General features: G+C 41.1%; 1 long non-coding RNA gene and 1 pseudogene across 2 annotated transcripts in view; both read left to right on the top strand.

The window, feature by feature from the left end:
• LOC147032141 (uncharacterized) overlaps positions 1 to 23,854 on the top strand; it is a 97,678-nt gene that overhangs the window by 28,364 nt on the left and 45,460 nt on the right. The window lies entirely within an intron of this gene.
• On the top strand, positions 20,312 to 21,586 carry LOC147032142 (uncharacterized; annotated as a pseudogene).

Here is a 23,854-nt window from a genome sequence, read left to right as displayed (position 1 = left end):
GAGCAAATTCAAACCATCAGAAGGTTAAAAAAACAAAAAGCTCGCAAATTATCGAAATTTCCAGGCTTCACTCCAGTTTAATTTTGTTTCAAAGCAAATTTTGTGTGACCAATCATGTGATATTACTCCGTTTATACCAATTTTGATAAAAGTGAAATGAAAAATGATGGTAACAGCTTTTTTGTTCATCTATCAAATAGGAAATCATCAGAGTGTGGGAATACATCCTAATTGTTAATGAAGCATTCGTTGTCTATCTTAAATTGAGCTGAGTGTGTTATATAACTGAAATGGAAAAATATACATCGAGCAAATATTCCAAATATGCTCCGACACATCATTACAGGCTCGGCCTGAGACCAATAATCTATTTATCATCAGCGCTCATCTGAGATTTTGCCAAATTGTTTCTGTTCCTATAAAAAGCATCATACATGAACGTTTTCAATCAAGCCCAACAGAGTTTTTGCCATGAACAATGAGTTTTTGCACCTGTCAATGAATGTCACTTCAAAAAGTTTCGCATGGCACATTTAAGTAAATTATGGAATACATCTTAGAATATTTAATGTGAAATGGTGCTCTTGAAAGCAATTTTTGAAAATACTCTTATTCAAAAATTGTAATCATTATCCTGTTTTTAAAATCTCCTTCCTGCCCACAATTCTGCTATGGCCTTATGATGAGCAGGGTAGTTGTTTTTTATGCCTCTGCTGAAGAAGTCGCTGAAGGCATTATGTGTTTGGGTTGTCTGTCCGTCTGTCTGTCCATACGCACGACTGTCCATGCTGATTTCCTCTGTTTTCTCTGCAACCGCTTATCCGATTGATACAAAATTTTCACAACATGTGTGACTACTCATCGAGAATGTTATGATAATAATGACGTCATATGTTATGTGATGTGGCAGCCATGTTGAAAAAAAAGGAAAAACTTTTGACCTCTGTATCTTCGAAACCACTCCATGAAAAAAATGAAAACTTGGCACAAGTCAAGTACTCCCCATGGGAAACAAGTGATTTTTTGATGATGTCATGGGTGGCTTTGTTATGACATCATAATTGCATATGCCAAACACTTTATTCGATCAGTATGAAAAATTTTGAGGGTTATCTAGGGCTAAGTTGTATGGGAGAAAAATTGATGACATCATTGCATTGGTCACATAAACAACACAATTTTTTTTTGAAAAAACATGTTTTTAAAAACTTTTTTTTTTAAAACATGTAAACCTTCAAAAATCTTTTCTGAAACAGCTGAACACATCGAGGCGAAACTTTGCAGGTATGATCGCCTATAAGGAACAAAAACTCCTCTACCGATGACGTAATAGATCACATGGTTTTTCAGCTCCAATTTTTTGAAGAATAAACGTTTAAAAATATTCTTCTTCAGAACAGCTTGACAGATCAAGGAGAAACTTCACCCAATGTTTCCCAACCTTAGGGATATCAAGGTGTTCATGAATAATTAATAGGTCACATGGTCTGGCAGCCATATTGGATTCAACGAAAATCATTAAAAAAAAAACTATCTTGAACCGCATCCTCAATCGATGTGAAACTTCAGAATTATGATCTAGTCATCATGGGAAATATATGTTTTAAATTTCAACCTCATCGGACGCATTGTCTGGCAACCAGAATTATTTATTATTTTGAATCTGGGTTCAGGGATTTAAATCAAACTATAATGATGTAATAATGCGGGCGGAGGCATATCTGGCGATGTCATGACGTTGAAGAGTGCCCTTCTAGTTTAATATGATCTAATGATTTTCAATCTGGTGAGCAATATAGTTGAATTATAAACTCATAGTCCAACAGTCATCTTATTATTATTATTTTTATGTCGGCTTTTCCTATTTTTTTACATTGGGTCACAACAATAATGGTTGATCACCCTTCTCCATCTCCTCCAGTCTATCGCTCATTCTTCTTCCAATCCCACAACTTCTAAATCTCTCATCACCACCTTCTTCCATCTGGTGTTTGGCCTTCCTCTTCTTCCTGGCAATCCCATCTCCATCACTCACCTCACCACATACTCTTTCTCTCTCCTCATCTTAATTTCCATTTCCATCTTCCCAACTTCTGTCATTACTTATCTCGGACACTTGAAGTTACTCACTTTCTCCAGATCTTCACTCATAATATTTACACCTTAACCCCGATCCTCTTCCCTAGGCTCAAACTGACAATCCATACATTGAGTCTTTGGTCTGCTAATCTCCATACCCCTATTTTCCAGCACCTTTCTCAATTTCTCAAGATGCTGAGTCATATTCTCACCATCCCCACCATATAGCTCAATGTCATCTACAAACACCATTGACCATGGCAATTCCTGTCTCACTTACTCAGTTAGAACATCCATGACAATCAGCAAGAGGAAGGGACTCAGATTCCAATCCTTAGTGTAATTCAACTTTAACTTCAAAACTCTCACTCTCCCCCCACATTGGGATCCAAGTAGCCATTAAAATTATCTTTACAGGTAGTACAGGCAGCCTCCTTACTCTTATCTGGCACTCCTTATACATGTTCTGCTCCAGCTGTACATACTTATCCGGGGCTCAACTTCTTGAACATCTCGAGACTTCCTCTCGAGGAACCTGGTCAATAATCCTTAATGATATCAATGAATACAAACTTTATGTTGCTTTGACCTTCCTGGAATTTCTCCATCACTTGTATCAAAACAAAAAGGGCATCTGCAGTGCTTCTTCCAGAGGTGCTTCTGGCATGGATCCAAATTGACTTTCATGAATTTCCATTATTTTCCTCAGTCTCTGATCTATAACTCTTCCATATCGTAAAGGTATGTGGTAGGAGTGCAATTCCTCAGTAGTTTTTTGCATTATTGGATGCACCGTTTTCCTTCAATTAAATTGATTGAATGAAAGGGTTAAATATTGGTACCATAATACTTTGCCTCTATGTTCTTGGAATTTCTTATTTTATTACAACACAATTGAAGTTTATTCAGGACTGGGACCATATATTCACTGAGGCAAATCCATATCATCATCAGCTCCCACTGCTTTTCCATTCCTCTCAATGCTGTTCTAATCTCTTCCAAATCAATGCTAGTTGTCATTCCTTGATTTACAACGACCTCTTCTGTCTTTTTTCTTGGGTTTTCTTCATGCATAAGCCAGTTAAAGTATTAGCCCCACCTCATTTTGATTTCATTATTTTTTGATAGTTACACCATCTGCATCCTTCTGCGTCTGACTATCTGCATCCGACTCCCAAGTATCTCTCTGGTTACTCCCTCCTCCGGTGTGACAGACCTGAGCCTCGTCCTGGTGGAGGAGTTGCTCTCTTCATCAAAGACTCTATTACTCACACTCCATGGATTGCCCTCACTCCCCCACACCTCCAGGAATACCTCTGGCTAGGGCTTCCCCTCCACTCCCACCTCATGTTTATATGTGTGTTGTACCGTCCACCAAACAGTGATGACTCCATTTACACCTCACTGTCCGAAAACATGGACCATCTTCTATCTTCTCATCCAAATTCTCTCTTCCCCATATGTGGTGATTTCAATTGTCATCATGCCAGTTAACTAGGTGTGGATACCTCTCTCACCTGTCATGGCACTTCAGCAAAACACTTCTGTGACTCATTATGACTGAATCAATCGGTCAACTTCCCTACCCAGATCTCAAACAATGGTACTCCATCTCTTCTGGATCTGATTTTGACAAATTTCACTGAAAATATCTGCTGTTCTTTCTCCGCTTCAATCAGTTCTTCTGACCATGTCCTTGTCAAAGTGGACATCTCTCTGGCTGTTATGTGAGAACCACCTCAGCGCCGTTGAGTCTGGCATTTCACTCCGGTGGACTGGCAGGGTCTCCAAGCAGCCATCAAACCTCTAGACTGGTCTCCCATCGCTACTTTCTCCAACATCAACTCATCCTGGGAATTATTTCAAAGACTTGCTCTCCCTCATGCTCAGATTTATCCCCTCTCATCTTCAGTTATCATACCCTTCCCCCTGCCCATGGTTCATTGAAGCTTGTGGTGAGGCAGTTGTCTTGAAACATCTTGCATTTACCTCGTGGAAAGTAAACCGAACTGCGGGTAATCTCAGTTCCTTCCATCAAGCTCAGAACATGTGTGTCTATGCTCAGGATAGCCAGAAAACAACATCTTTCTAAACTCAAGTCTGAACTCTCAAACCTCTCACCCTCCTCCAAATCCTGGTGGCATTTATTCAAATCTGTTTCTGGTGTATGTTCCCCCTCCATCCCCTCCCTTTCCTCAAATAGCCGCTCTGCTGATACCGCACGGGAAAGGCTGAATGCCTAAACTTGGTGTTTGCATCAAAATCTTGCGTCTGAAACCCATCGCTTTCTGTACTCACCTTGCCTAGTCACACACAACTGTCCCTGGACTCTGTGACTTTTTCATCTGACAAAGTGGAGAGCTTGCTGTCAAACCTCAACTCAGATTCTGCAACCGGTCCAGACGGGATCAGCCCACTTGTCCTAAAAACCTGCTCCTCTGTTCTTGCTCACCCTCTCTCTGTTTATTCACCCTCTTATTTGCTCAAGGTCATCTGCCATCTGCTTGGAAATCAGCAAACCTTACTGTCCTGCATAAAAAAGGTACAAAAACATATCTTTGCAACGACAGACCAATCAGCCTTCTCCGAATTATCAGCAAGGTTATGGAATCCACCATCGCTTCAGGCATTAAATCCTTCCTCTTCTCCAATGGCTTCATTTCACATCATCAATTTGGTTTCAGACCAAGTCACTCTGCCCTGGATATTCTGCTTCTACTCTCCCAACAATGGATGGAGGTACTCAATGCCAGACATGAAATCAGAGGCATATCCCAAGACATATCACATGCTTTTGCCATGGACTGGCACCCTGCCCTGCTCAGCACCTCTCTTCCTATGGTATCCAATTCCATCTCCTCTCATGGCTCACAAACTTCCTCTCCTGTCACAGCCAACGTGTGGCCCTAATTGGAGTTCTTTCATCCCCTCTTCCAGTCCAGGCTGGAGTTCCTCAAGGCTGCGTTCTGGGCTCCGTTCTTTTTCTGGTTTTCATCATTGATCTCTCTGACTCTCTGGAAAATCCTCTTTATCTCTTTGCTGATTACTTCACCCTCTGCCGTACCATTGTCATTGCTCAGACCGGCAAGCAGCAGCTTCTTTGCTCACTGCACATCTGGATAAAATCACAAACTGGTCCAACACGTGGAACACGTCTTTCATTCCTGACAAATGTCACACTCTCACTATGTCTCTCCAAAAGGACCTTTTGGAACACCACCCCCACCCCCCATCTACTTTCTCAACAATCCTCTTGAAGAAGTCCTTTCTTTCAAGGTTCTGGGTCTCACTATTTGTCATGATCTTTCCTGGGAAAGCCACATTTCTAAGGTGGCCTCCAAAGCCAGTCGCTGACTGGGAATTCTCCATCATGCGAAGTCATTCCTTGGCCCACCTGAGCTCTGACCACGTACAAAGCTTTTGGCCACAGCTTGATGGAGCACTGCTCTCCCCTTTCTCAGCTTCACACAGGGCAAACCAAGGCATTTCAGATCATTGGTATCTCTCACGAAGAGGCTGAGACTTTGGGCCTCTCACTCTCTCACCACAGGCAGGTCGGTGGTCTTTCTGTCTTCTACCGTCCCCTCTCTGGTCTCGCCCCCCCGCTCTGTCTGCAATTTGTCTCCACCATATTTCCGCAGGGCACTCAAGGTCCACCAACAACCCCATTTAGGTAAAACCACCAAAATCACGAACCACTGCTCACCTTCACTCTTTCATTCCTCTTTTTCCCAACTTTGGAATAAACTCCCTTACTCTGTTTAATCCCATTCTTCCCTCCAGGCATTCGAAACAGCTGTTCACCACCACTTCTTATCGTCCCCCATCCAAATCCTCAATATTTTCTACCCCCGTTAATCCAACCCAAACCCACTTCCTTCAAATTCCCTGCTTTCCTTCCTGAAATTCCCTGTAGTGTCCATCTTGTATACCGCATGTTCCCCACCCCATCCCTCTCCCTTCTCCTTATGTCTCTTCCCCACTGTTTTTCCTTCCCACGCCCCTCTTGTCTCATGCCCCCCTTAATGTGCGTTGTGTGTTAGCTCTCATACAAGCCTTGACAAGGTATACAAAAATGTAAATAAATAACTCCTAATAACGTTTTGGATGGCTGAGACTCTTCATGTATACCCTGAAAGAGAATCACAGACCCTTTTGGGGCTATGGCTACAGTTTTTAAACCTCTGAGCTGTGTTGCATCTCTCTGTGTGGCTTGTGCATGGAAGTTTGGAATCAAAACTGCTTTGTCAGCAGTATGAACCAACAGAGATAAACTCAACTGAGGTACAATAATAACAAAGTGGCATCTGGTATTTCTTTTTATTCGTTCATAAAATTTTAAAGAGAAACAAAATTATTGCTCAATACTCTACTTGCCCCTTTGCATACATGAAAACCATCCAGTCAATTGTGCATGGTAGGGTGTACATCCTGCTGGAAAAGTAGTTCCCTTTATGACACTTTAAAACCAGTCATGCAGGAGGCAAGGCCTGCCTCAGCATCACTTCATTTCAAACAAAATATCTCAGAACCCTAGCAAAGGCCTAAAGTAACTTATGCAGCGTATTTACAAAGTAATTGTATTTGACAACCTGCAGGGGTACCCTGTTTTGCCCAATATTTTTTTGTGGGGGCCTAAACCACTTCCTTACACTCACTAAGGAATGTGGTCGGGGATCATTTAATATTACCTTTCACATAGCTTCAAAGGCTTAGGCACTATCGGGAGATTTTTTAATGTCCCGTCATGGTCGCCTGTCTAACTCACAATTCCGTGAGATTTGGGGAAACCTCATGGAATTGAAACTGTCAAGTGACCATGACCATGACCATGAGACCCAAAACCAAGAGATCGCAAAATCAACTTCGCACATAAAGAAATGTACTGTACCCACAGGGTGGTCACACAGTCCCATAATTACTCCCCTCCCCCCCCAACCACCAAATAATCATCTTTACCTGGTAAGTTTCGTGTATATATGTTCATGTTAATACTTTTGGATTGATGACAATAAAAGTTTTGTGTGTTCATCGTTTACATTTATACCTCTTGTGTGTTCATTATATTACTTTATCAGTTTCTGTGGAGGGGGTAATGGGACTTTGTAAACACCCTGAAGATTATTGGCAAAGAGGCATTGTAAAAGTGTTACATTCGAAGTGGAATTTGATGTTATTCATCGAATGGATGCTCGTGAACATACCGTTGATGTTTCTGGGTTAAGTATAAGCCCGTTATAAAAATATGGTGCCATCCAGGAAGAAAAACATTTATCGCTAACTTCGACTGCTTCAGGAAGAGGATAATTTGTATTTAAATGTCTGATAATTGTCTTGTATTTATTTATACGTATGTGTACTTGAATATAACTGTCATTAATCAAAAAGGCTTCGGCACTACACAATGATTAAAAAAAAAAAAATCGAACTTTTTTTTTTCAAAATTATGAAAAACGAATCTCTGAAAGTTTGATGAAGATCTGTTCAGACATCTCTGAAAAAAATGGCGACACACAAATACACACACACACACACACACACACACACACACACACACACACACACACACACACACACACACACACACACACACACACACGCAAATGTGTATAGATTTTCATATATATATATATATATATATATATATATATATATATATATATATATATATATATATATATATATATATATATATATATATATATATATATATATATATATATATATATGTATATATATATATATATATGTATATATATATATATATATATATATATATATATATATATATATATATATATATATATATATATATATATATATATATATATATATATATATATATATATATATATATATATATATATATATATGAAAATAGTATAGATAAATTATTTTCTCTGAATGACACATTTCTTGAGATGAATGACATGCACAAGATATGTTACATTTTGGACTGCACTGTTTCTTTTGAAACGCCCTTCTATTATTATATGTGCAAATTAATAACTCAATGACAACGTGGAGATCACCAGAATTCATTTATTTCGGTTATTCAATGTTGCTACCCCTTATGTCGTCTTTTCTCACAACGAAAAAAAAAAAATCTGATTTTTTTTATTGAAAAATGTGCCATAGCTTGTGCTGAACACGAAAATGTGCCATATCACACATCATTCCAGTCTGTTAGGTGGTGACAGGAATCGATAAACCCCAGTTGTGTACAAACTGGCACGATAACCAGTTTTGTTGATTGTTATGAGGTGTACAGCGATTTATCTCCCTGACGATATCAGTTGAGATTGAAATATTTGCATTTGAGAAATGCAAACCTGCAGCCATATTATGTCTCTGCAAATGCGTTGACAACATTGCCATCATTGAGTGAAGGCAAAACTAAAAACTGCTCCATTGAAATGCCTGGATTATTTTGTTCTTAAGAATTTTTCACTGAAAAATATTTTGGTTAATTAATTATGTATATGTATGCTATAATAATAATTCAGTTTCTAACAAAACTCATATTATCATAGAAATGTATGTATAAATGTTGGAGTTTTCATGTGTATCCCCTGGAGTCTGGAGTCTGGAGTTTTCATTTAGAACACTCTACTTCTGCTCAAACTGATAATATACTGGAAATGTGGCATGCCTTGCATGGCAATAGAGTCGATTTCAACTCCAGTAATGTGTGAAAAATAACAACATAAATCGTTTTGGTCTGCTTGCAAGAGTTTTCAGTGGTTGGAATGAAACAGTCTGCAGTGGATACTGAAATGTACCAAAGCAAATAAAATTGAAAATAGTTTATTTAGTGTTGCATTTAAGGCCATTTGTCGATTTGTATCTGCACGTAATTGGTGAGCGGGGCAAAAGGGTAAGGTTCAAATTTCCACTATAAATACTCTCTTTTAAAGGGAACTCAAAAGCAAAATAATATTTTTTCTGAAAACTATTGAGAATCATTAATCACGGTCTAATTTGAAGGTGGGGGGGGGTATTTTTTTTAGCCAATCACAAAGTGTCTAAAAAAGTCTTAATGTCGATTTTCCATTTTGCCGGTGATGTCACATTATGAACTCACCTTCATCTGAACGGCGGTTTTACGTCGAGAAATAGTGCAGGTTGAGCACAGATTCCGATACCGATTCTACAATCATTAGGAATGCTGATGGCCCTCAGAATGTTGAAAGTCATCTTTGGGATTTTGAATAAACTATTAGAGACAAAATTAGTGATGGAAATGCTTTCTGGGGGAATTGTGGAGCTGAATCGTTTTGAGCCTTGTGAGAGCAATTCATAGGAAAAAGGTGGAAATGTCCGTGAAGATGAACAGGCTGGTCCACATGGTCACTTCAGCTCAGTAGGGTTTGATTTTCCATTCAGGTGACGGTTTATAAGAGAGGGATTTTGTATTACTTAATAAATCGGTTTATATATTTCTCAATAAGAAAAGCAATCATCGCCCGACAGCATCGGCACCGCCGAGACACACTCGGACATCACGGACAAAATGGGTGATGAATACTTTGTCCGACCATCCATCACAGGCTGACCAGGTGTCTTGTATGTTTCGGAATCGTTCCGTTTTATACTTTTCCTGGACGTCATTTGTGTCAGGTCCGTCAGGTGTCGATGTCCCTCATTCGTGGGTGTTGATTGTGGAAATGTGGGGGGAGGGGGGGTTGTGGGATTGTGGTGCATATTGTGGAGGGGAGGTGTGAGATGGTGGCAGGTATTGTGGGTTGATGGGGGGAATGATAGAAGGGGAGGTGGGGGTGGGGGTACCCTGAAAGTTTTAGCGTCCTCGGTCAAATCCTCTCGGAGGAGTAGATGATACATACATACTTTCTCTCCACTATAAATAGATGGTGGTTCATTTGATTTGTAGAAATTGTGTTGCTAATAATAGATAATTATTTTCAGGTGGCTTGTAGTAACTGCCGGGCAATGGCAACAGGTGTTTGAATCACCGTTCAAATTGTCCGTGTACATGTGCCAGTCGCTGGGTATAGATGGCGTTGCAGTTTCGAGCGAAGGCTGTTTCTTCCACTTAATCATGGCCATGGCATCCTCTCTCAATCATGGTGGATAAACACAAGATCTAGCCATCTGTGTTGTTTCATAACAGTGCTCTACAAAATGTTCCGAGCACAAAAGTGAACAAGTTGAAGGCCCGATGCACACTCGGGTATTTCAGACAATCCTCGTCCAATTTCTGGTAAACTTACGGTCTTTCGGCCATTGGTGTAGCATGAAACCATCTCGGGTTGTTTTACTACACAAGCACGAATGTCGACTTCACATATTTGTAGAAATTCGAAAATTATTCGCTGTTTGAGTTCAATCGTCCCATGATGCAACCCATAAACAGTACGGAAGTGCCACATTCACCTTCCTTGCGAGACGTCATGAGTAAATGTGAAGAAGAAGATTTCGTCTTTTAATTACAAAATTACCTTCTTTATAAATCAGAAAAAGACACATCACAAGGGTGGATCTGGGTGGGGGGGGTGCAGGGGGTGCGCACCCACCCCCCTGCGGACTTTGCACATGTTTTGGTTTCACTTTTACACAAACTGATGTTTTCACCCTAATTTCTATCTCCAAATTATGGAGAGATCCAGCTCTGGTTTCCATTTTGCCAGCATATCCAGTACCTCAATCGATGCTGGGCCCACCACATTGTTGTCAGCCTTGATGCATGTGTGTACACTGTCTCAAGTTGTATTGAGTGAGCTGCAAGCACTATCAGGAGCTCTGCACTATCGGGTGGACGAGTCCACTAACGCACTCGACGGGTGTTTTGTTGATAATGGCACGTGTATATTTTGGCACAGAAAGTGCATATGCCATTATCAACACCCCTCATTGATCGCATTAGTGGACTCGTCCACCTGATAGTGCTGAGAGCCAATTAACTTGGTCAATGCTGTCTCCATAGGGATTAGTCGTATCCATTTTATCATCATTTCATTAACTTTGCTTTAAGACAAAACGAGTGAGTGGCATGGAAGGTCCGAAAAAAAGAGGACGGTTACCAACTTGTTTTCACTTGTCAGTGCGACAAACCAGACTAGATTCTAGTCTGGCATCATGTGAAGTCATGTATTTCCGATAGTCATGTATTTCCGATAGCTTCCGCTCCAGCGCAAAAATTTTCCCTTGATATGACGTCACATACAAACACGGAAGCGAGCAGGAAGCTGACATATCACTCTATATTTTACACTACTATTTTGAGAACCGTGCTTCGAGTGAAGGTAAAATATGTTAATTTTTATATAAATAATATAAATGTAATCATGTTTTATTGTTGCCTATTTTTCTTCCTCATCTTTCTTAAACCTGGTGTTGGATTAATGGTTAATATGGCTGACTTATGATGTTAGAGGCTTGAGTTCAAGCCACTATTGTGTGATTGAATTAACACCAGGTGAGTTGACTCGGCCTGTCATCCTTCAGAGGTGCGCAAAATGAGTACAAGCTAACTCGTAAAGGGGCTGTCACACCTTGACGTTTTAGCCAGCATATGGCAAGGTATCAAAATGTATGTAAAACGCTGGCGTACGCTGAACTATTGATGTTTTTTTTAAAACTTTTGGGCGTATAATAACGTGTTGGACATATGCATAATGCATTAGTAACGTACACAGAACGTTTCAATCACATATAGATAACTTATACCAACAAATGCTGAGCGTGTTGTCGACGTTCACAACCTATGCCCAACGATAGTCTAACTTATGCATAGCGCGCGGCAGCGTATCGCCGACGATCACGTGGCGTAGCCTATTAAAAGGCTGCGGCTCGATGATTCAAATAATAACCGCACTAGACATCGAAGTGTGAAGCCGCTGTCACACCTTGACATTTAAGCCAGCATATGCTGACGTATGAAAAATTTGCCGAACCAAGCTGGCACATGTCGAATACGTTATGGGTAAGTTTTGTATACGTTATGAGCACGCTGGCATACGTCGTAGTACGCTGGCATACATCGTCATACGCCGAGTACTTCGAGAAATTTTCAGCATGTTGAAAATTTATTGACATACTCGGCATATGACACACGTTCCGCATATGCTGGCCATAAGTTGTAGGCATGTTACACGATCGTTCACACACGTTGACACACGTTACTTGTACGTTACTCATAAGTCGAAACACGTCGAGGTAATGGTTAGCATCAGTGTTCCAGACTCCCTGGTTTTTTTATTTTGTTTTTTTTTTCTTCTTCGGTATGACGGTGATGTTAACACTTCGATTTCTAGTGCGGTTACGATTTAAATCGTTGAGCGGCAGCCTATTAATTATATTATATTATAACCGCACTAGAAATCGAAGTGTTAACATCACCGTCATACCGAAGAACAAAAAAAAAAAAAAAACGGAGTCTTGAACACTGACGCTAACCATTACCTTGACGTGTTTTCACTTATGAGTAACGTACAAGTAACGTGTGTCAACGATCGCGTAACGTGCCAACAACACGTTACTCATAGGTTAGAAATAAGTTTCGGGTACGTTAAACATTACCTCGACGTGTTTCGACTTATGAGTAACTTACAAGTAACATGTGTCAACGATCGCGTAACATGCCTACATCTTATGGCCAGCGTTATGCGGAATGTGTGAGTCATACGCTGGCATACATCGGAAAATTTCAAGCATGGAAAATTTGTCTAACACCTCGGCGTACTACGACGTATGCCAATGTACTACGACGTATGCCAGCATACTACGAAAAAAAGCCAGCGTACTACGACGTATGCCAGCGTGCTCTTAACGTATACAAACTTACCCATAACGTATTTGACGTGTGCCAGCGTTTTAGCCAAATTTTTCATACGTCAGGCATACGCTGGCTAAATCGTCAAGGTGTGACAGGGCCTCAACAGGGGGAATTGCATCAGTGGCACAGCCACTCCTGGCTCCCCCCAAAAATTATGTAGCCAAGCAGCCATAGGCTGCGTACGAATAAATAAATCACCAACTTCACAGAAACCGCGATTGAAACAGCTCCTTACATGTCATGGCCCATCATGTTCACCTGTCCAACTAACAATCCCATGAGATATGTGGAAAAGATATGTGACCATGAGCAGGTGAATTGTGCTAATAAACGACCCAAAACCAATTATCTTCTTCCTGATGCATATATACATGTCGCTTGAAGTAAATAATGACCTCAGACAAATTCCTTTATAACTCGAGGGTTCATTGAACATGATACCTCCCTTGTGCAGTGTTATTTAAATTTTATTTAAATTTTATTAAAATAATGGTTTTAACAATCGATAAAAAAGATCCGAAAGTTTAATGCTGTGGAAGTAGTCCAGAAGCAGTCCCGAAAACCATGCTTATACACCACCACATTGAACCTTTATTTAAATTGAAGTCCCCTCCGCAATCCCTCATCCTTCCAAATTTCCAGTTTTCCTTCCTGAAAGTTTCCTTCTGTATCCATTTTGTCCACCCTATGCATCCTCTCCTGCACCCCACTCCTCCCCACATCCATTGTTTGTCCAAGTTTGCCTCGCTCTTGACCTTCAACTCTTCTGTTGGTATTTCCCCTTCTCTCTTTCAACTGTTAATTTTGTCCTGTTGTGTCCCAATCCGTTCAGTGTACTAATTCTCGCTCTTCCACAAGCCTCGACTGTGTGTCCAAAAAAAGTACGACAAAACTGGAGGTTCTTAGAAATATTATGACAGGCAATTTGTGAAGTACAGTCTTCAAGATTATAATAAAATTTAAATAAAATAAAGATTGTAAAAGTCGTATAAATTAATAAATTCCGTTTTTTTAACGGCTATTTTATGGTGTTTATTACGTCACCTTATTTAATAGGTTACATTAGTTCTTCATGTCTGTTGTTTGTAAAATGCCAAACTTGTCTTCCTATTCATGATCTGATTCGATTTCAAAATATAACATTCGCGATAAATACGTTGTTCCTCGATTATAAACTGACAAGACATACAGACGGAAGGATGGACAGACAGAAGGACAGATGGACATGAACCCATTGCTTAACCCTGCTTTTGGCTTTGCATACGCAGGGGAATGACATGGGTTTAAACCCTACATGAGAGAATGCTACATAGTTATTTGGGTGGGGTATAAAGCAACAGAACACTGCGCGTGATGCCTGTCGGCATCCTTTTAACTGTCGCTTTGGTGGTTTTACACTGACGGGATAACTTATAGGGGGTAGATGGTGATTGTGAATATCACAGCTCTGATTATGTCTTTGGTTTGGCATAACAGTAAGCACCAACATGACAGCAATATGATTTTTCACCAGGTTGAAATTGTCGGGGATGTCAGGCAATCTGATGAACCAATGGGTCGGATGGGATGTTACTTAGTTATTCGTTAAATTAGTTATTCATGCCTGTTGATTTTGTCCTTTATGACATCCCTAAATAGAGTAAGTTACATTTTTGGAATGATTTTCAATTTTGTTTGACTGCCAGGATGGCAGACATACTGAAGCAATTGCTTTATTCCTCTGTGTGCTTGTGCACTTCATATGAGACACCGTACAATTTGCCAAATTCAGAGACAATGTACTGTGAAACTGCAGGTTGATGTTACAATTCGTATTTTACAGTGATCAAAATATGTAATACAAATGAAATTAAGTAGTACCTCTATCATAGACTGACGTCTGTCAAATAGACAGAGTGAACAATTTGCTTAACCATGCTTTGTGCTACATGCACAAGGTAATGAAGAGACCATCATAACAAAGCCACGTGCAAGATGGGCATGGACACATGAAGTAGTAACAAGCAACGGAGCATTCAGCACAAACAACTGACTGAAGAACACATCACATTATGCAAATCACCAATGGAGTGGCACAGAAAGCACTTTCAGCTTGGCAAGGTACCACACCATACTTATAATGGCACCACCATCTGTTGCACTTCTACAGGCAAGTGTAGCCCCTACATCCCTGTTCAGTTTCGCCTTGGAGTCTTCAACGTCTTCAGCAATTTATCTCGCCTTAGCATCAGAGCTGTACAGCATTTATTGACTAAATGTTATTTCTGGCCAGGCATCAACTGAGATGTTATATCATGGGCTAAGACTTGTTTGCAATAACAACTGCAAAGTACATTGTCACACAAGACCACCACAAGGCATCTTTGCAATACCAGCTACCCATATTCGATCATGTACATGTTGGAATTGCTGTCTCACTCCCTCCTTCATGCTGAATGCATATGTTCTCACATGCATCGGCAGCTGCACTTGATGACCGGAGGCTCTACCAATTCCAGACATGTCTACTGAGTCTGAAGCCCATGCCTTAGTTTCATGTGGAGTGGCCATGTTTGGAGTACCATCAACAATTACCATTGAAAGGGGTCACAAGTTCGAGTCATCACTCTTCCACATACTCATGGACCTTCTCAGATGTAAGACAATTGGAATTACATGATACCACCCTTCATCTAAATGGTGCTTCCACCAGCAGCTGTAAGTTTCCCTTAAGGCCCATGGCAATCCTAGCAGGACTGAAGCTCTCCCTCTCACCCTGCATGGTATACGGATTGTGTTGAAGTCGTATCTTGGTTCACTGCTGAACTTGTATTTGGAACTACCATCAGGTTACCTGGATAATTTGTAGCTCCTAATCAGGCCGATTGCAACTCAGATACGAACAGTTATTTACACCGGTTGGGAGAACACTCGAGGAACCTTCCACCTTAACATACAAGGGCCCAGTGCAGGCAATCACAGGCCCACACTGACCTCTCCACCTGCACTCATGCTTTCGTATGGCTTGATGCTCCCTCAATGAAAATCGGCAGAGAAATAAAATAAATAGTCTTTTCTCCTTCCAAAACCAGGCCAAGGAGTGGAAAAACACCCAGGAAGAAAAACAATGATTGCTGGGTAAAAACAGTAAAACCATGCCTCATGGTAAAACAGTCACATGATTTTTGTAATGATGTAGCAGGTAGCAGGAGACACTACACACTGTACAAAGCATGAAAACAAGAGCACAGGATGTAAGGGAAATGTATGAATGAAAATAAACAACATAATTTTATTTTTTTTGTGACTCAACAAACTCTCAGACTCTAAGGAAAATCTAGAGCTAGTTCACAAAAAAGGACTGAAAATTAAACAACAGCGAGAATTGCTTTGCAATACATGTCCCCTATCGCCCACAAAGGACAAGAAGAAACCCTATAAGCCACCGTGTTTGGGTCTATTCAGCAAAATAAAAGGAAAAGCAATTTTCAATTACTGATATTTTTGTAGACCAGAAACCAATAAAGACAACTGGGACAACAAACCAGAGATTGCTTGAAAACATGCTCAAACTGAGACCAGAAACAAAATGAGAAAGAAGAACCTTTCTAGCCTATCATGTTCCGTTTGTTTCTCGGCTTTGCGTATTCCATATTAAAAAATACCCCGATGTACATACATGAAGCAAAAACATCTCTTATAATAATCTCTTATAATACCAAGCTTGCACACTAAAAACTCGGCTTGCCATCACACGATCCCTATGAAATTGCTGTGACACTTAGCGGATATGCAGACAATGTTTGGGAAGTCTTGGCGTTCCATAGTACCACTTGCATTTTGCACAATGCGTATTTTTGTCATTCCCCTTGTACGGTCTGTCGTCTGCTACCAGCTATGTTGTACTGCTATCCCGTGCATGTGCACGGGTATCGCTAGTACATTGTGATTACATACCTGGTCTCATTCCAATTGCACTGGGCCATGGACTAACACCCAGGCCTGAGTCCTGAGGCCTGCCAATCTCTGCTGCTTCATGCAATGGCGGCACATAATTTTGTTGTGGTGGAGTCAGGGCAGCCGAACATGACCCATGTATAATATGATATTTTCTAAGTCCAAAAAGCACATAACTCTCTAAAGAATTGACGAAATGCTCTGAAACTCGAACTTGTGTAACTTATCATAATAAAGCCATGTACCAAGTTTCAGTTAAATATGTTAATGGGTATGGGGGAAAAAAAAGTCTGAAAAACCACTAGTGGGACTGAGAGCAAACCTTTCGTCCCCTCAGGTGAAACCGGTCGGGAACTAATAACTGGAGAAAGAAACAGCAAAAGCAATGCACATAAAATCAAACTCTAAATGTACAGCATTTGATATAATCTACTATCATGACATACATATATGGAACAAAAATAATTTACATAAAGTTTTGTGCCGATTTTGCTGTCTAGGATGTTAGCCACATACATTGCCATGTTTTACTGGAACCAGCAATAATCAGAGTCGGACATATTACTCTAGGGAGTTCATATTTGTGGATATCATACGAGGGAGATTAACAAGTTGCATGTTCTATGATAAAGGTGTCCACAAGAAATGGACGATGGCTGCCTTAAATTTGCAGCACTCAAGCATCAGAGAATCATACATCGGGAATACACTGCACTTTGGATAAATGGGCCTTTTAGTGTCTCTTAATAATCGGAGAGGGAAGAGGAATTTGAATTTGCTTTTTGAGATCAGAATGAGCTCACTTACAGAGTTTGACATTACTTTAGCAAGGCAAGTAAATTTTGCAAGGCTCGGATGGAATTGCTTCATGCCTCGTTCACCACTTAGATCTTCACATTACATTATTAATATGGAAAATGACATAGATTTAAATGAATTATCGCAAATACAACACTGCAATTGGGTTATGAAAGATAACCAGTACGGCACTCCATACAGCACATATCTCCACCAGACAGAACAGTTTACGTTTTGTATCTGACTGATAGGCTGGATCTTGATCCAGACCTCAACCAAAATCTAATTGGCTAGGACTTGTCACCTGGCCACATTTTCCACCAAGTTTTGTCATAACTCGTCCACAAGTTTTTTAAGATATCATGCTATATATGGTGTTAGGCCCCATCTTCTCTCAATGGTGAAGTATCACTTAACAAATTCTATTCTCCAGATCTGGATCTGGATCTGGATCCTCACCAAGACATAATTAATTTGTCATTGCCAAACACCCAACCTGTGTACCAAGTTTCGTCTGAATCCGTCATTAATTTTTTGAGATATCCTGCTCACAAACAGACAGACAAACAGAAACCAAGCATGGCATGATACTTGTGAAATCCATAAAATAAATTTGCCCTTAAAAATAATTGGTGGTTTAATTCAATGACCAAATATGAAAATCCTCTTCAAATTTCACGTCAATCAGTGAAAATTGACAATTTTTGAAATCTGGCCTATGTTGACCTTTTGGCCTGCATTAGCCTCAAAAATACTTGTTCATTAAATTCAGTGACCTGAGATGCAAATCCTCTTCAAATTTCTCGCCAATCAGTTTAAATTGACAATTTTTGAAATCTGGCCTATGTTGACCTTTTGGCCTGCATTAACCTCAAAAATACTTGTTCATTGAATTCAGTGATCTGATATGCAAATCCTCTTCAAATTTCTAGCCAATCAGATGAAAATTGAGTATTTTAGAAATTTCACCTTCTTGTTGACCTTTGGCCTATGTTGACCTTTTGGTCTATGATGACCTCAAAAATAATTTGTGTCTGAATTCAGTGAACAAATATGCAACTCCTCTTCAAATCTCAAGTTGATCTGATGAAAATTGAGGATTTTAGAAATTTGACAAAGTTGTTTACCTTTGGCCGATGTTGACCTTTTGACCTCAAAAACAATGGGGTTCTTGCTTATTATGAACTCTACCATGTGGTGAAGTTTCATGAAGATTGGTTTGAAATTGTGGCCTATAGGCAATTGATATACAAGTAAAAAAATAAGATGTCATGCAGAGCATGATACTTGCAAAATCCATTAAACAAATTTCACCTCAAAAACAATTGGTGGCTGAATTCAATGACCAAATATGCAACTCCTTTTGAAACTTTCAAGTCAATCAGATGAAAATTGACAATTTTAGAAATTCGACCTATGTTGACCTTTTGGTCGATGTTAACCTCAAAAATAATTGATGGTTGAATTCAATGACCTGAAATATAAATCCTCTTTAAATTTCAAGTCAATCGGATGAAAATTGAGGAATTTGAAATCTCATTTAAGTTGTTCACCTTTGGCCTATGTTGACCTTTTGATCGATGTTGACCTCAAAAATAATTGGTTGTTGAATTCAGGAACCTGATATGCATATCCTCCAGAAATTTCAAGTCAATTGGATTAAAATTGAGGATTTTAGAAATATCTCCTTAGTTGTTGACCTTTGGCCAATGTTGACCTTTTGACCTCAAAATCAACAGGCTTCTTCCTTATGACAAACTCTACCATGTGGTGAGGTTTCCTGAAGATCGGTTTAAAATTGTGAACTGCAGGCGAAAAACAAACAAACAGACAGACAGACAGACAGACAGACAGACAGAATAACAAAATCGACTGACCAATGAGTTAGGTCAAGAACCTCAATTCCATGACCATTCTCTGGCTAGTAAGGTTTGACGATTGATTTGACTTCTATTGACCCTTTATATAAAAAAAAAATTAGCCCCCATGTCCCTCCCAAAAATCCCAGCATTTTTTGCCAGAGGCCCAAATCCAAGATGGCTGGCGGTGCCATCTTGAAAAATTAAGTTTTGAACCAGAGCACAAAGAATCATATACAAAGACACCTGTTCAGGTATGTCGACCATGAGGATTCCGAATCTGACGTTAGTTTGACGTTACGACATCATTTTGACCCTGAAATCCAAGATGGCCTCAGACATGTGGATCAAACGCACCATGAACAAGGGCAGCAAAATGAAGTCTGGCTGGCTGTCCATCCTCCAGAATGAGAAGCAGCTGCTGGTGCACTCCAGAAATGTGAACAATGTGGCCCGGATCCAGGCAGCTCATAACACCTTGGCCAACTGGAAAAAAGCCAAGAGGAAACACATCGAACGCGGCCCAAAACGGATGCGAGAAGATGAGTAGTGCATGCTGGACCTGGCCGCATGCATGCACGAGTTTGACTCCTTTCCATTCGACCCATTCTCACCCATCCTCCGCACCCTACAGTCAGCCACGCCTGCCTCTGCTGATCTCATTACGGACTTCAACTCAGCCCATGCTGCGGGGGAGGAAAACTTGACCAGCTTCTTGCAAGAGTGGGTGTTTAGTAAGAATACCTCCGTCCATGCACCCTTCCCTCTGAGCAGACGCTTGACGTTTGCCAAGATGCCAGACACGGAGAAGCCCGGGGAGAAACTCAAAGCGAGAGCTGCTGAAATGCAGCGGAGTGCTCTCAAAGCAGTGATCGACCTAGTTGAGGTCTGTCAACTTCTGGACCTCACCAAGTTGTTGGAACATCGTGTTGTTGAGGAGTGTATGGCCCTATTCAACTCCAACAGCACATACAGGAAGACACAGAAGAGCAAGCTCATCCAGAGTCTCTCTCTGCAATCTGTAGATCTGCATGAACCCTACACCGCTCTCATTGATATGGACATGATCTGGAGGATGACAACTCCATCAGCAGATGATCAACAGATGCAATATGGCACCCCATACTAGTGGTCGGACTATGTCCACAAAGTGTCATCCATCATCCTTGCCCGCCATGGTGATGCTGAATGTATCATCTGTGTGAACAACCCACCATCCTCAACTTAAGATAACGAGCAAGACCTGCGGGTACAGGGTAAGGCACATATCCCCAACGCCTACATGAAATTGAGCGACATCTTTCCTTCTGCTCAAGTGTTCAAAACGCTGCTGTGTCGCGACAGTAACAAGGGGTGGCTGCAAAAAATGATATGCAACTACCTGACAAACCTTGCAGAGAGTGTTGATGCAGAGATTGTCTACTCTGTTGGCTCCCACTGCACCAACTTGTCAACCCAGCAACCAATGGAGAACTACAGCTTTGACCAGTCTGAGGCTGACACTGTCCACTTTTCCACTTACGCAGTTCTGTGCGAGTCAGGCTACACTGGCCCTGTTGTCATTGATACTGTTGATACCGATGCCTATGTCACGGCAGCGGTCATCTCACGGCAGCGGCCCAGAATGCTCTGTATCAAGAGGAAGCAGGAGACTGTCTTATGCCGTGGCCTGGTGACTGATGAGATGGCAGACTGTATGCAGCTGCACTGTATGACAGGTTGTGATGCCAACTCAAGCTTCTCCAGCAAGGATAAGAAGTCGGTGTATGACCGGGTGGCGAACAGCCCTGTAGCCCAACGGCAGCTCCCGTGGTGCGGGGATAGCATTAACCTTGAGGAGGAGGTGCTACAGGAGCTCTTCCCGTTCACACGACATGTCATCTATGGTGACAAAAATAGTTGCACTGTGGCTGAGGCCCGTGCAGCAAGGTGAAAAACACTGAAGAGCAAATTATTCATTTGTCTCCCTCCAGATGCAGATAGCCTACGCCAACACTGCCTTCGTGAAAACTACTTGGCATATATTGTGCACCACCCCTCCAAGAATCACCACTCCTCGCCACTCGGACATGGCTGGGAGATGGTGGGTGGTCACTGTCGCCCTGTCCGCCAGACGTGACCTTGAAAGCATGCTCCGAATGCAATGCTCCTTGAAAGAATGCTCCATACGTTCCAATGATAGTTGGAGCGATGAGAATGAAGACAAAGAACCTCACAGAGATAATACAAAAACATCCCTGGGAATATCACTACAAAGCAACTACAATTGGAAGCTGTCCTGGGCTCAGTAACGATCCTGAAGATGAGCCCTCAGCACAAAACTTTGAGGAAAGAAAACATCACAGCTTGGTCCGTGAATTGTGACCCCTTACCGAAATGAAGATGCATACTTTGAACCTGCTCTGGGAGGATCGTCGGTCTTTGTGGGGTGCCAGCAAAGCTGACCGATATGATTTCTGAAGTCGACTGTGGTACTGAGAGTGCTGTGAGATGTGGTGGCTCCATCTATGACTTATTTTCAGTTTTTGCTGGAGCTCATCAGGGGTGTGTACTCGCCCCTACAATTTTCAGCACTTGTGTGGACTGGATTCTGGGGAGGATGTCAGAGAGATCTCGCTGCGGTACATTGTTTGGGAATGTCAAGATCTCTGACCTTGATTTCGTAGATGATGCAGTCATTTTGGCGCTACTCTGGGCATCCTTTTTGGGGCTCTCCAGGTGCTGAAAGAGGAATTAGAGCCTCTGTGATTACAGGTCTCCTGTGTCAAAACAAAGATCCAGGCTTTCATTGACATCTTGGCTGCTGCTGTCTTGTCTGTACCTGTTTGTGGTGAGGATGTTGAGGTCACAGAGCGATTCACTTACCTTGGCAGTGATATTCATGTGTCCACATGTTGTGTGCATCTGTGTCTGGCCTGGGGAGTCATGGATTCACTGGACCATCGGCTGCGGCATTGTCGGTATCAATGCAGGAAGATGACAGCCCGAGTCTTTAAGTCCTTGGTGCTTCCAGTCTCGTTCTTCAGATACATGACTTGCACTCTGACCAAGGCAAAGACTTAACTTAACTTAGACTTAACTCCTTTGGTACCACGTCTCTTCGGAGAATCCTTGGCTATTGCTGGTTGGACTTTGTGTCTAACGAGCATATCCTGAGAGAGAATCAGATGAGATTTGTTACCTGTGTAGTCCGTGAGCATAAGCTGTGGCTGTATGGACATGTGGCTTGTTTTTCCGACACTGAGCCTGCTCACCAGATTATCTTAGCGAGGTAGCCTCATGAGTAGACAAGGCCAAATGGTCAAGCACATTCCCCGTGGTTGCATTATGTTGATTAGCCTCTCTCGAAGATGGGAATGGGCTGGACATCTGCCTGGAAGATGGCCATATTGAGGCCCCTGGAGTACCGGTGGAAAGTGGATGTGGCAACGCACTGCTCCAGCACATGCTGCCATACCTGACCTGATCTCCCTCATTTCCCTCCTAACTCCTTTCATCTGTTCCTTCCACTCCTTCCCAACTTCCCCCAACATCTATTTTATTCTTGATTCTTTTGCAATACTTCTGTTGGCGTACATTTTTGTGCATCAACTTGATCATTGTACACTGCATCAGTCTGTTGGACGGTACTTTGTGGCACTGCCCTGTGATACCTTTCTCTTTTCATATACAGTATAGTGTATTATATTTTTCTCCCCATCCTAAACCTCCTTTTGTATCTGTGATACATATATGGCTGGTTATGTGGAATAACTGAAAATGAGATTCCAATAACCACAATGAATGATGAAGCTCCAAGATTATCTCTCTACAAGTATCTATCTATGTTCATCTTCTCAGACAACTAGCATTTATGCCTGTGAAAAATATGACCCAGAATCCTGCATCAACATTTTTTTCCTCCATAACCAGAGAACAAACTTTTTATTGCCACAATCTGGAAGTCCATGAGATGACATACATAGAGATCTGGCAGTCCATGAGATGACAGATTTGTTACCATGTTTAGCTGCACAAGTCAGCATCAGCTGTGTCTGTCCATAGGACATCTTTTTCATCAGCACAATTGTGATTAATGGTTTGCTGATATTTTAAAGCTGTTTCTGATGAAAAATTATAAAAGTCCATTCAATTGTTTGATATCAATTGTTCAAACTGCTGTTATTGCATTTCTCTGATAAATTTGTTGACAAGATTTATTTGGCCAAAATACAATTTATACAAACACATCTTTCATTCCTGTTCTGAATTTATGTGATGACGTTGGACTTTAATAGCCTGTACCCCCACTTCCTTAAACACAGTATGTTCTATAATGGAACACTCTCTGCCAGAGAACAGTAAAGTGGCTGTCAATATTCCTTTGGCAGAGAAAGGTGTTGAATAT

Source organism: Eptatretus burgeri, chromosome 2 (genome assembly GCF_056783735.1).
Source record: "Eptatretus burgeri isolate ZD-2024b chromosome 2, Ebu_testis_v1, whole genome shotgun sequence".
NCBI classification, from domain to species: Eukaryota; Metazoa; Chordata; class Myxini; order Myxiniformes; family Myxinidae; genus Eptatretus; species Eptatretus burgeri.
Note: the sequence above shows the minus strand (reverse complement) of the source record. Positions and strands in the feature narration are given on the sequence as shown.